This window comes from Arctopsyche grandis, chromosome 12, assembly GCF_051622035.1.
Source record: "Arctopsyche grandis isolate Sample6627 chromosome 12, ASM5162203v2, whole genome shotgun sequence".
In the NCBI taxonomy this organism is placed as follows: Eukaryota; Metazoa; Arthropoda; class Insecta; order Trichoptera; family Hydropsychidae; genus Arctopsyche; species Arctopsyche grandis.
Window position 1 is genome coordinate 5,695,163 of NC_135366.1, and position 14,534 is coordinate 5,709,696.

General features: G+C 33.7%; 1 long non-coding RNA gene across 1 annotated transcript in view; it reads left to right on the forward strand.

Moving 5' to 3' along the window:
- LOC143920049 (uncharacterized) overlaps positions 1 to 14,534 on the forward strand; it is a 422,197-nt gene that overhangs the window by 341,831 nt on the left and 65,832 nt on the right. The window lies entirely within an intron of this gene.

The window sequence follows — 14,534 nt, forward strand, 5'->3', positions numbered from 1 at the left end:
TTGGGGGAAATTAGAGTTTTTTTTTTTTTTACAAAAACTGTATTTTTTAAATTGAGAATGACCAAAATAATACAACATATTTTAGTACATAGGTAATAATTAAAGAAAGGTCACATTAATATAAAGAGTTTTTATATTTATTATTTGGATGTTAAATATAACATTTATTCAAAATTTATGCATACAATACATTTAATATAATACAAAATGTTTATTTCAACAATAGATAAACGACAGTTTGATGCATATATTGCTTTGGCAAATTCTCTATCAAGTTGATGACATTCAGAATCAGTAATATTGTCGAAATATGATTCTATTCGCCTACGTCTTATGCTAGGCAAATGTGCAGTAGATCCAATGCACGAAGATTCAGAAGAGTGGGCTGATCTATTGCATCTGATCTATTAATTCGGTATCCATTAAAATTCTTGTCTCAACTGAGTGATTTTTTTCTTTATTTTCTTGATATTTAGCGCTCGTGGATATATGATTTTTATAGCATTTGCAAAGTTATATTTCGTATCAAAATATCTACATACAGCTAGCTGCAAACTTTCCGGATTCTCGCTGAATTATTTTAAAGTGATTCCAAACTGTTGATTTTGGTCGAACCATTTTCTAATGGGATGAAAATATTAATTCGAATGAATGAAACCCAAAGATAACGAAATGAATTTGTTAGCTTGATGAAAATTATTTATTTCCGAGATTCAAGGATTGTAAATACGTTTTTGAGCTCTTTTTCCTATAATGCTTTAGATTAACATTAGAATAATATAATACTGTGATTACTAACCAAATTAAATTAAATTGTAAAATAGAAAATTATCAGTAGATCAGTAGCTATTACAATAGATATAAGATGTATTGTGAACATAATTTCGTAATAATAAAAAGCATTTAAAAATCAAAATCAAAATATCCGAGATTCCGAATTCCGAGACAGAAAATATATTTTGCCGTGATGCCATTGCTGATTTGCGACACCTATGATATTAATCTTGTACATATGTATATTAATTTATTGGTTTTAAAATTGAAATCATATTCAAATAGTGGTGTCAAATAGTTGTTTAGGATGGTTTTGTCGATTTGATGAGGAACCGATGTTGTCAGTTTGATGATGGCAGATGTTGTATTGTACCTTTACCCTCTTTATTGTCTTAATAATGCAGCCAATAGCAAAGCTCGGTGGTTGCGTTAATGCTAACCACGCAGAGATTCCGGGCGCAATTTCTGGATTGATCTTGATTGAAAAATATTCCGAGTATTATCTGTAGTGCTGCCGACCAGACTTGGATATTTGGATATATATTTGTGACTCCAAGTCGATCGTTTCCTATCGGACTTCATCTGACTTCAGGGTTCATCTGTTATCAGGGCCAATTCATCTAATTTCAGTGTTGAAACAGAGATCAAATTGAAACAGACACAAATCAAATTGGAGAGTTAGTGTTACTATTCTTAAAAGTTCTGAATTCTGCTTTTATTTGTAATTTTCCAAACGGTCTGGTTTCAGAATTCGTTGCAAAGATTCGGTATTCTTAGCTTATCTAAGAATAGAATGACGTTAAAAACATATTATACTATTTCGTTTGTCGTTTAGTGTACACGCACCGTAAGAAGTCGCTGTGGTAGCATAGACCAATTCCGTAAAGCTCCAGGGTGGCTCCATAATTGAAATTGAGTATATGCAATTCCACGAAAAAAGTCTCATAACGAAAGTCTCCATATTTGGTTAATATAACAACAAGAATATATGTATGCACATGTTTAGCAACTATGCATGTGGGAGAAATCTGGTTTCAATAGCCAGCAATATGGCTCGGTTATTGTATTAATGCTAACCACGGAGAGGTTCCTGGATTCAAGACCCAGGTTTACCTCGATTGAAGAGAATTTTGTTGGAGTATTTCTGCAGTGCTGCTTGTCAGACTTGGTCAGATCGTTTCCCATTTGAAGTTGCCAATTCATCTGATTTCAGGGTTGAAACGGGTCCTCATCAAATTGGCAAAAACCATTATACCCACTTTTTGAATAGGAGTTGAAATTTATAACCTATAAATTAACATATGTACATATGTACAAGTTTAATACTATAGGTGTCGCTCAGGAGCTACCCGTAATGGCATCATGGGAAAATATATTTTTACAATTAATAAATGGGTACCATATGAATGTTGAACAAAGAATGACGCAATAATAACCAATATATGAATATTCGATCACAGTATTTCTAGCTTTGTCTTTTTCTCGTGTTTAGATCAAATTGAAGAGAGGAAAATTCGTTACGTCAAATGCGTACATTTTACTAGACTCGTCCATGTTTTAATTAATAATTTTACCAGCAGCGTGGACTAGCTGTTATCATATACGTTTATGAACCAGACCTTGGTTTGTGACTCCGGGTCGATCGTGTGCTATCAGAGTTTGCCAATTCATTTGATTTTCATTGAAACGGTTCCAAAAAATTGGCAACCTTTACTCATTTTCTCAGAGTTTTCAGCGGTAATTGGATTATTAGTCACATTGCGGTGGTCACAAAGTCAATTTTTGCGATGAAAATTGCGAATGCGGCATATTTGGCACTCGAGTTTTCGTTAGTATGATAGACTTTTCGGCTGCCAGATGTTCCGTTATAGAGATTTTAGTAACTTTTGGGGGAGTGCTTTGTGACCAATAATCACCGAACCTTTTCAGCATCCCGAATTTCGCTGATTCGTATAAAAATGCTACAAATTTGTCCATAAAATGTCTCGCAAATTTTAGAGTTCTTCAGCATGTCGACAATTGACGATTTATATAAAAAAATTCTATCGAAAATTTATCCATAGATATCTCTATCATACTGTGTTATAATTATTCTAATATTTGTATATTTAAATTTGTAATTGGCCAGAAAGGCGCATTGGGATTTATCTGTAAGATCTTCCTGGTATATACATATGTAAAATTAAATAAATAAAAAATGAAAAAGAATTATTTGTGTTGAAAATGTTGGATTTCTATTCGTGTTTTTTTTAAAACTCTATACAAATGTTGACATCGTTAAAATTTTCAGAAATCAAATTTTCAGCAACCAATAACTGTTGCCTCTAACGGAGCCAGACACATTAAACTAGCATACTGGTAGGTAAATACATACAAGAGTGCGTTAACACTTAAACCACCCCCCATACACACCTATAGGTACATATGTACATATGTATGTACATATATGTTTCATCGACACATGCTTGAGTATATGTATATACATATGTAGATAGTTATAATTTAGGTTTTAGCAGACGACGAACGTTAACGTTTTAAATATTGAAGAGGCTTTCAATTCCTGGAATCAGGTGTATATAGTTTTGGCTGGGTTGTCCTGTAGGGGAGGGGTAGGAGGATGGAAACCCTCCCCCTGGCGCCCGGGCGTCTCCGCCACCATCGATTCGCATACATGATGCATGAGGGTGCCGGCTGCCAACTGTGTCTTGGCTTCCAACCCCTCAACCTTCCCTCCAACAAACAACGCAATATGTATTCTATATATACCATTCACGCATGCAATCGCAATTAAATAGATATCGCGATATGTGGTTATGTGTTGGCAGAGCCGTAGTGAGGTTTTATGTCGTCCCTGCTGAATCGACCTTTTGTTGGTGGTTTTTAATTTTTGTGTTTTATCTTCGGCCGTTAAAATGTGTTATTTATAGGCTGCGGAGTTTTTGAATTCAGGGTCTCTTACAGGGGGATTTTTTGGCCCCAATTTCTCATTGATAGGAGGGTCGCTAGTTAATTTATCGATGATACATCTAAAAATTTGTATTGCAGTGCATAGGTTTATTGTATGTCCGATTCAGAATATTGTTTATAATAAATTAATAATGTTGTAAAACTTTTATAGCATTTTTTTTGTGTAAAATTAGTGCCGAATTTTTCTTCAGATGGTGTCTAAAAATTTTGCCTAGAAGTTTAAATAAAGCAATTTATAAAAGCGTCTTAAATAATGACATTTTAATATAATATTATACTTTATTTAATATAATATTATATTTTAATAATTTTTATACTTTAGTTTAGTTATGTAATGTGCTATTTAATCATATTATAGCTTTCATTCTTTTCCTTTTCATTTGTATTTACCTTTTTCATTTGTTTTATATTCGTAAATTTCAATTTCTTCTTATATTCTATTTTATAACCTTTTCCAAATATTTTAATACTATAGTTTAATTATGCAATGTTCTACATATTTTGTCATGCCTTTATTATTTACTTTTTAATTTGTTTTCCTTATATTTATCTTTTTCATTTTTGTAAAAATCTATTATTGGACTCGGATGTTACATATATTATTTATTTTCTATTTGTTTTTTTTATACATATCTATGTACATCCTGTCTGTTGATTTTTCAATTAATAAAAAAAAATTGAATAATATTATAACAGTTTTATGCGCCTGATAAATGATAAATTTTAATTAATCTCCCCAAATTATACAATATTTGTGTTTTTTATTCTTTTATAAATATGATTAATTTTTCTATACGATAATCGTGTAATATATTTTTAACTCTAGGATGTATGAAAAATTGATTCAATATTTTTAAAGGTCTATTCGTACTAGCACAGTATTCTTTGATGAATAAAAATAGTATTCTTTGGTACATTTTATATGGACACATTCATGTCTACCGTGGCGTAGATCCGACAGCAAGTAACAACAGTACCCGACAAAATCTATTCATACTATACAGCAGTGGTCTGCCTCATTCCACCAACTTTAAATTTCTAATTTGCCCAATTCCTTCGGCGTAAAGCTTGTATATATGTATACAAAATAAAAATATTTCAATACGAAAATGTTTTACGTAATGAAATATTTATTTTACGAGATAAACATTAACTATTTAAAAACTTTAGTAAGAATTGATTTTTAAACGTTCTTAAATATTTTAAAGGTGTGTTCATAGCTTAAAAATCTATCAATTTTCACAATATGTCTCGTTTATTAAATATATTACACATATACATGTATACAAAAAAAGATTTTTGATAATATGAATAGATCCTAAATTGTACCAGATTACATTCATTCTTTGTATTTGCTTTTTTTGTTTCTATTTTATTCTTATTTCTTTTCTTATGGCGCATCTTCTAACAAAGATTTGCGGCCACCGTGACAACTTGGACCTTAGAGACAGCTTTACGGAACAAAAATCTTATGGTTTTCCGGAAACACAGAGTTCTCCCTCCATTTTACCCCTGTATAATATGTTGTAAGGCTCTATCTTAACCATTCATATGGTTAAAATATACGAATTTTCTTCATTACGAGGCTATTCTATGTTTCACTTCGCTAATGGTTCATTTTATTTTATGCACAAATTCAGTATGTTTATTTCTACGCTTTACATAGTATTAGATCCACATTTAAATGTAACTTTAATAATGGCAATTTTTGGGGAAATGGTATTGTATGTATATAAAAAAAACATTTTATATAAAACTTCTTGACTAAACAAGTATTCGGCTAGTTTTTCGAAGGTCATTTCCAACAAGACATTATTACTTATATTCGAATATTAACATTAATCGCCGAAAATATATGAATTTCACAGGCAATTTCAGCACCCCACTCCCGCCAGCGCCCTTGGCAATCGCCTTGTCGCCTGCCGTATCGATACGTCTCTGCACGAGTAACCGGTTACAATACAGGGGTGGGGGACGACTTACCGTCACAAAGTGCAATTTAAAAGTTAACATTTACCTACGTGTATCGCGAACTACATACCGTTGTATTTTTTTATATATGTATACACATGCATACACATACATATAATAGGGTAGGTACAATCGATGCGTAATACTAGCCGGCGACAATTACGCATTCGTGACTATCGAAAGAGGGGTGCTGACCTTTCGCAGGGCTCACAATTCGTCAAACCGTCAGACGACAGTATTGACGTAACTTACGCTTTTGTATTCCGTTTGAAACAATACAAATCCAATGGGGGATTGAAAATGTGTCTGAAAATTTAATTTTTGCAAATCGGAATCGCTGCTGTGTTACGCTTATATACTTGAGTGGCTCTATGCCGTATTAAGGTAGCGACTGTTATAAGTATTGTTCAAAGGTTGTAAATGCATTGTAAAAGGTTTGCCGAACCTTTTTTACAAAAGATTTACAAAAATGGAACAATGGATAGCACTGTGACTATCCTACCTCTAGTTATAAGTAGAGCGCGGATAGAGAGTGTGCTTTTTCCAGGAATCTGAGTGCAAAGTGCAAAAAAAAAGGTTCAGCGAACCTTTAACGAAGCATTTACAACAATCGAAAAATGTACGGCGCGCTGTGGGTCCACTCACTAGTTATAAGTAGACTACGGATATAGATCGTACTTTTTCCAGGAATCGGGGCGGTTTGTCTCTATTTACAAAGCTAGAGAGCAAAAAAAAGGTTCGGCCAACCTTTAACAAAGCATTTAAAACAATTGAACAATAAACGGCGCGCTCTGGGTCCGCTCTTTAGTTATACGTAACCAACTATACATTGGGGTTCCCGGAAAGATGCACTAAATTGCACTGAATAGTAGCGCAGTTTCGAGAAGTCATAATTTTCAAAGGCGGTCAAAAAGAACTTACGCAATAGAATTCCACAAAACAAGGTTAGCACTCTCGGATAACATAACTCGGATAACTCCTTGACACATTTTTGGGGAATTCTATTGCGTTAGTTCTCCTTGAGCATCTTTGAAAGTTTGGATGTCTCGAGAGTGCAACTATCTCGAGTGCATTTTTCCGGTCACCATACATTGGATACATATTAGGGCAAACCCAAATAATAATACACATAACAAAGTTAGTTGTCATTCATTTTATTTATTTTTAATACCAGGACGGCCTGACAGGTAGCCCCAATGCGCCTTCCTGGCCAGAAATATTGTACATTTTGATACAAGTATTAAACATATATATCAATTAACACCCACAGAGATATCTATGGTCAAATTTGTAAACTTGCAGCATTTTTTTTAAACAATTCAGCGAAATTCAGTAAATGCATATTAAATAGAATTAACATTCACAGATACATTACGGGTCAGAATTGTAAATTTGTAGAATTTTATATAATTCTGCGAAATTCAAGATTGCTGAAAACTCGGGATTTGCGAGAAAATGGGTAAGGTTGCCAATTTGTTGGAACCGTTTCATTGAAAATCAGATAAATTGGCAAAATCTGACAGGAGACGATCGAACTGGAGTCACAAATCCAATATCCGGTCAGTAGAAACCAGTGGGATTTAAACCCGTGACCACTCTGTTCAAAGCATTATATGCTAATTGCTATTATATTCATATATTCAATTGCGGCATGCGCACTCACGCATTCATATATAATATATGAATGTATAATACTTTCCGTACCTGCTGGCTACGTCCAGTTGCCAGTCTGTACTGTTTTAATGTGAATATACCTTAATCAGTTGCACGCATTTGTACATTGGGTAAAAAGTGAGAACGTTTGCACAAACAGTATGATGGAAATCACTGTACGAACAATCAGTGTGACGAAATATAGAGGGGATGTTTACAGTGCTAGTTTAAAGTTGATGCTTTCGTTTATTGGCGATTCATGTAAAATTGAAGGTGCACTTGTAGGAAATTCCGATATTGCTTATTGATTGGTCCATTATGGGAAAAGTTACCTGTCATAGCTACGACATTTATGTCGTAGTACTACGCCAAAATCAAAAGACAGATGGCTCGATTTCGTTTCTAAGAATCTTTTTCTGGGCAAAATAATATTTCGTCAAAAGATTGTCATACTCGTCATTGTCAAATTTTGTGTAATACATAGTTATTTTAATTGAATGAAAATGGAATCTTAACTTGTTATTTTAGTTGGTCGAAATTTAAAGCGTTTCAGCTCGTTGAAATCTTGACTGGTACCCAAAAATAACATGTTAAGTTAGTACATATACATAAATATGTATTTTCATATTTGTTGCGTAATTTTAAAGCCAATTACAAAGTATCAAAATCCAAGAAATGGTAGTTAAAGCTTCCAACACAAAAATCAATGTCATACATTTTAACTCAAACTGTTTTAATTTGTTTGGCTCGCTGATATTTAACAATCTACCGACCGACTATGCTGACTGTCGTAATAAGCAATCTGAACGCTAACGACCGACTACGCTAATTAGCGTCGGCAGCCACGTGTGGATTATTTTTTAACAATACGATATTCTAATTTTGAAAATAGGTGACGGTATAAACACGTGAGTTGTGCTTTATCTGCGTTTGCCGAAAAACGTGATAGGTAAATTGGTGATGATACATACATATATTTATAATACAGGTAGTTAACATTTACAAACAGAAACGTATACGATTTGAGAAGACTTATAAGAAAAACCGAGGCGATGTTTTAACTGAAATTAAATATTTAAAGCTGAAAAAACAAACAAACAACATAAGCGTTATATAAGTGTTGTTTTAACGTCGATTCAAAATATCGTGAAAAGCCTTTTATTTTCACGCGTTGTATAATGAAGCTCTACAACTTTCAGCTCAATGCTACTTGTATAACATTAAATCTGAATGAGGATTCAGTCACCCCGAGCAAATAAATAATTTAATTAAATTGTGAATAAATAATCACGAAATGTTTTGCGAATGGACAATTTTTCATGTGCGCGTGTTTTGGGAACATTTTTTTTCTATTATGAGATTGTGCCTACTATAAATTTTACTTCGCTTTCTATTTCTATCACTCTCTTCTTTCACTGGCCATGATTTTAGTTTTTCGCGTGATTATCAGCCAGACATTTGACCACACCTTAGTCCTGACACGCCTATTTTCCATCAAAAGAAGAAATACTTTCAATAGTGCTACTATACGGAGTTATGATTTAATAATGTAATTGCATTTTTCGTCACGATAAAATGCATCCAACGACACGGTGATTCGTCAAAATGGTATAAATGTAATTAAAATATTTATCATAATAATCAACCGGCTTCCTGCTTCGGTCGAGTAATGATTTTCAGAACTGTGATAATGAAAAGTTGAAGACTTGGAGAATTGAAAAATTTTTCCTGATAAAATATTTTATTTTCTATTATTGCATTCATTTATTATTGTCATTGTATTATTTTTTGTATTATTGTACTGTTGTTTTAAATATTTTTACTGAATTTTTCTTCACGTCTCCGACCATATAGGCGCTTTCAGGCAACCTGTAAAGTAACCACGGTCTAATTTTATTTTTTGAATTAAATAAATACACCTGTTTATTATATTTATTTTTTAGGTTAGGTTATTTTCTATACATATGTATGTACATATGTATATGTAAATACCAAAAATTCCTAACAGGTATACCCAATGCGCCTTCATGGCCAATTACAAGCATCGATAAACAATTATATTTATATATATATACAATATCATCTATGGCAAATTTGGTGAAGACGAAACTTTCGATATACAGCACGGTTCGGGGAATATTGGTCACAAAACGCTAGCCCAAAAGTCACTAAAATCTGGCAGCCGAAAAGTCGATCATACTAACGATAACTATCATATTAACGAGAACTCAAGTGCCAAATATTCCGTATTCGCGATGTTCATGGCAAAAATTTGTCTTTTGGGCGATCGTGATGTGACTAATAATCCAATTACCATACAGCACTAATGGTAGAAATACATACATTTTACAGATTGGATAGCATCGTATATACATACATATAATATCGCTATTCTGTGTGTGTATGTGTAACATAACGTTCGCATTACTATAATAGTCGTTTCGATTCGAAATACATATTTACATATGTCACAGATAAAACACTGCCAACAAAATGTACGAATATAATAACAAAAAAAAACTTCTATATCTACTGTTTGCTACCCTAGGCAAGTCTCTGAGCATTTAGCGCCATGTATTGAAAATTTATTTATTTAATTGATTTTTCTATTGGTGTTTTATATTGTTTATATGTAGGTAGGTAGGTAGTTTTTACCTTTTTATCATTTTAAAAAATTACATATAGATACTAAATGAAATATATTTAAAAGGTATTTGAAAAAAATACGACCGCGTGTGGATCGAACACAGCACCGACACATTTATTTTAATCTATTTTTATTTAATAACTTAATATGCCATAGCCCATGTGACGATATTTCATCCGGTACAACACTAGTATTTATATAATAACCAACAAATTTGAGATGCCATAAACTTGAATTTGTGAGAAACAGAACAGGTTGTCAATTTGCTGGAACAGTTTCAACAATGAAATCAAATAAATTGGCAAACTCTGATAGGAAGTGATCGATCTTTAGTCACATACATCCATGGTCTTACCAGCAACACTAGGTAAGAGAATTAACCCATGACCCTCAGACGGTGGGTGGGGGGGTGTACTCAAATTTTGATAGAATATTTCATTGTTATTGTAAATTGGTCTCGTTCTCCGACAAAAATATCTCTCAGACCATATTCGTTGGGGGGGTCATGTTGAGGGCTTTAAGCGTTGAATTGTTTGACATATGTATGAAGCGGGCTTTAATTATAAATTGGTATGTATGCAAAATTTAAAGTAAATTGTCTCGGCAGGTCAAAATTTGATTGCAAGAGTTCTCCTCCACAGACAGAATTGTCGAGTTAAATAAAGGGTACCATTTATCAGTCCGGCAAAATAGCTCTATTTCCAGACAAATTAGGTGTTTTGACATTTTCACTGGCGTGAAAAAAGTGAAATTATAATTTTTGACAGTTGGATGATAGCGCGTCGCCCCGCTCCTGTCCATTCCCACTCCACTCCGATCGTAATATCCACCCAAAGCAGCCAACACTTATTTATTTAAAGGTTAGGTTAGGTTAGTTTAAGTTAGGGTTGGTTTTATTAATTTAAGATTAGGTTGTTAGGGTCGGTATTTATCTTTGTTACTGGCAATCCATTCGACGTTTGATTTGCCGGGCTGACGCCGAATCTGTCGTGCGAACTATTTTAGAGATGTTAATTTGACATTAAATATAGTTTTGACATATGTATATAGGATCCGGATGTGAAGGATTCCAAGTGAAAAGCGCAGATTCAGTCAGATCTATTTATTATAACCATGTCGTCCGGCTTATTCTCCAACAAGTGACCATAGCAACACGCATCCGGTCTTTTTCATGCATACCACACACACTTTATCCCTAGCAGTTTGGTCAACCACACATACGGCTCGTTTAAAAATCATCCCTATATGTATGTCGTGTAATTTATTTTACAGCCGTGCCAAAAATATTATCTCTTAAATAAAGCCACGCAATAAATGCAAATAAAATAGTTTAAATAAAAAAGTAGCATCCAACGATGCTTACTCGTGCCTATGAATTTGGAAAATTTTAGCATTTTAATTAAATTAAATTGAGAAAAATTCAATTTGCCTAATAGATTCAATGTATACATATATACATATGTATGAGTATTTTTTCGATAAATGAAATTTTTAGCATATTTAAAGAGAGTTTAAACGTTGTTGAAAAAAATCAACCCACACAGGGCTCACATATATGACCCAATTGGCTCGAGAGCTTTGCATGTAGCACAATGTTGCTGAGCCACGTCCGAAGTTATTGCTTAATTTTGTTGGTAAACACAAGCGACCCGCTGGGAATTCTGCAAAAAATAAATGATCCCCAATTCGATGCACGTATTTATTAACATTATTATTTTTTTGGCCCAAAGGTGCGGCACTGACCTTTCGAAATATAATATGTACATACATACATATATTTAGGAATGTCCAAATTGAGCTGCACGCGATATCAAATTGCCAACGCCATCTATTAATTATGTCGCCTTTGCTTTCTAGCACGGAAGTGACCTCAGGATAGTGTAAATCACGAGCTCGAGAGTTGAGCCAATTTTCCCTTTTTTTTCGATTTACTCGTCTCAAATTTTGGCACATCTGTCGATGTGACATTTTCATCGTCGGTTTGTATAAATGCATATTTGCGTCCCAATTATGATAGGATCTGTGTCAAAATTTTATCTAATTGGTTATGGGAGACTAGCATTTTGATGTCTGTTTTTTTATCGTCAAAATGGCGTTATACGAATAACATGAGACTTGCTATCGCATTCACCCAAATAACCAAAATAAAAGACTCTCAATCTTTTGTCAAATAAAAAATGTCAAGTGTAATTTTGGAATCATATTGAAAAATCGCCATTAAATATTTAGTTGTTTAGTTTGTCGCTAGGATCACTCAACCGATTGTATTGTATCGAGTTTCAAATCCTTACAATTAATTGACAACAAAATGTAGAAATGTATAAAAATACAGAGTAAATATAACAAAAAAACATCCGAGTCCAATTACAGATTTCTTTATTCAAAAGTTAAATTCGGAACAGGAAAGCGCAAATTACCAAAAAAGTAAATATATCACAGTGATGTTTTAGTGAAATCATATCTAATTACATTTTCACTGAGTATAGTTTTATTTTCACTACGGAAATTACATATTCAATGGCCCTTATTAGTGAAATTATAATTTTTTACAATGAAATGCCATTATTTTAAGATTATTTAATAGCATCTGCTTCGATTTGGCTTTTTACATAGATACCTCATGGTTACCTGACAACTCGTTCACAGATTTTCCGTAAACCGATGATGCGCTCCAGGCATTACGTATACGGCCATCTCTTTCTCACCCCGTCTGTTCACCATGATCTCGTTTACTATGCCATTACGTATGCAGCCATCTCTTTCACAGACCGTCTGTTATCGGTGAAAAAATGGTCTGTGAAAGAGATGGCCGCATACGTAATGGCATAGTAAACGAGATCTTGGTGAACAGACGGGGTGAGAAAGAGATGGCCGTATACGTAATACCTGGAGCGCATCATCGGTTTACGGAAAATCTGTGAACGAGTGGTCGTGTCATCATACCTCATGTATGGGACTAGATGCGGAAGCAACAACATCATAATATCTTAGCAGCCAACACTTACTTATTTAAGGCTAGGTTGGGTTAAGCTAGGGTTGGTTTTATTTATCTAAGGTTAGGTTAAGTTACAGTTGGTAGTATGACGTGCACTATCGCATGGTGCATTAGCGTTCGAATTATAAATTCACTGACATTCAGAAGTGACTTTGTAATTCTATTGTTACATCCGTACTCGCTGCTCAAGTCAGTGAAATTATAATCTCACCAGTGGATTTAAAATTTCACTGACAATAACAGTTTCACTATAACATACATAATTAATACGGTTCGGTGATTACTGGTCACAAATTACTCGTCACAAAGTCACTAAAATATCTATAACGGAACATCTGGCAGCCGAAAAGTCCATCATACTAACGATAACTATCATAGTAACGAGAACTTCAGTGCCAAATATTGTGTATTCGCGATTTTCATGGCAAAAATTGTCTTTGTGACCACCCCAATGTGACGAATAGTCCAATTACCAATTAATACATATTTGATAGAAGTGGACCTGCTAGTACTGAATTTCCAGTGAATAAAACTGAAAAACCTTGTAAAAAGACTAAAATTTGTATTTTATAATTCAATATTCTTTATTATGAAATGTAGGTATATCGATCATCTTGTTATGAAAATTTTGATAATCCTAGTAAAATACAAATATGATATGAATTATTTTGAAAGTTTATGTAAAAATTTTCATCACAGAAATTCTTTTGAAAATATTTGCGACCATCTCTTATATCTTTTGTTTTATACCATACTAGTGGTTGTACCCGTCTTCGCACGGTATTTGTAATAAAAACCGCTTAAACATGGCCAATCTAATAGTAAACGTTAATTTATTTTTTTATTCCGGAACTGAAACATAAATCCTGATCCGGAACTGTAAAAGGAATCCATATCAGGAACTGAAAAAGGAATCCGGATACGTACCTGAAATAGGATTACGGATCCGGAACTGGAACAGTAATCGTGATCCGGAACTGAAAAAAACACCGGATTCATAAATGAAAAAATAATCCGTATCCGGAAATGAAACAGTAATCGGGATCCGGAATTGAAACAGTATTCGTGCTCCGGCATTGAAATCCGGAAATGTTAAAAGAATCTGGAACCAGAACTGAAAAAGTAATCCGGAAACGGAAACGGAATCGAAATCGATATCGTCGTCATAGAAAATTAGATTTTTTTGATAACGTCACGGATTCTACCAACCAAACCTTACATACTTTAAACCAGAGCATCGTAACCTTTGGATATTCGCGGCACACATTGTTTACGACTCGTAGAGTTTGTCAGCTTCGTACATACATATGTACTTCATCGGCAGTCGCTAGTTATTCCGTATATGCATAGGGACAAAACACTAACTAACATCGGTTTTCTCCATCACACGCGATCTCACTCGCACGCATTAGGCCGAAGTGCTGTTCGGAGAACACATATTACCGCGGTGCACAGGTTACGATGCTCTGCTTTACACCATACAAAGTGTCTTTAGAAATTATATATTAGATTATAATTATATTACAA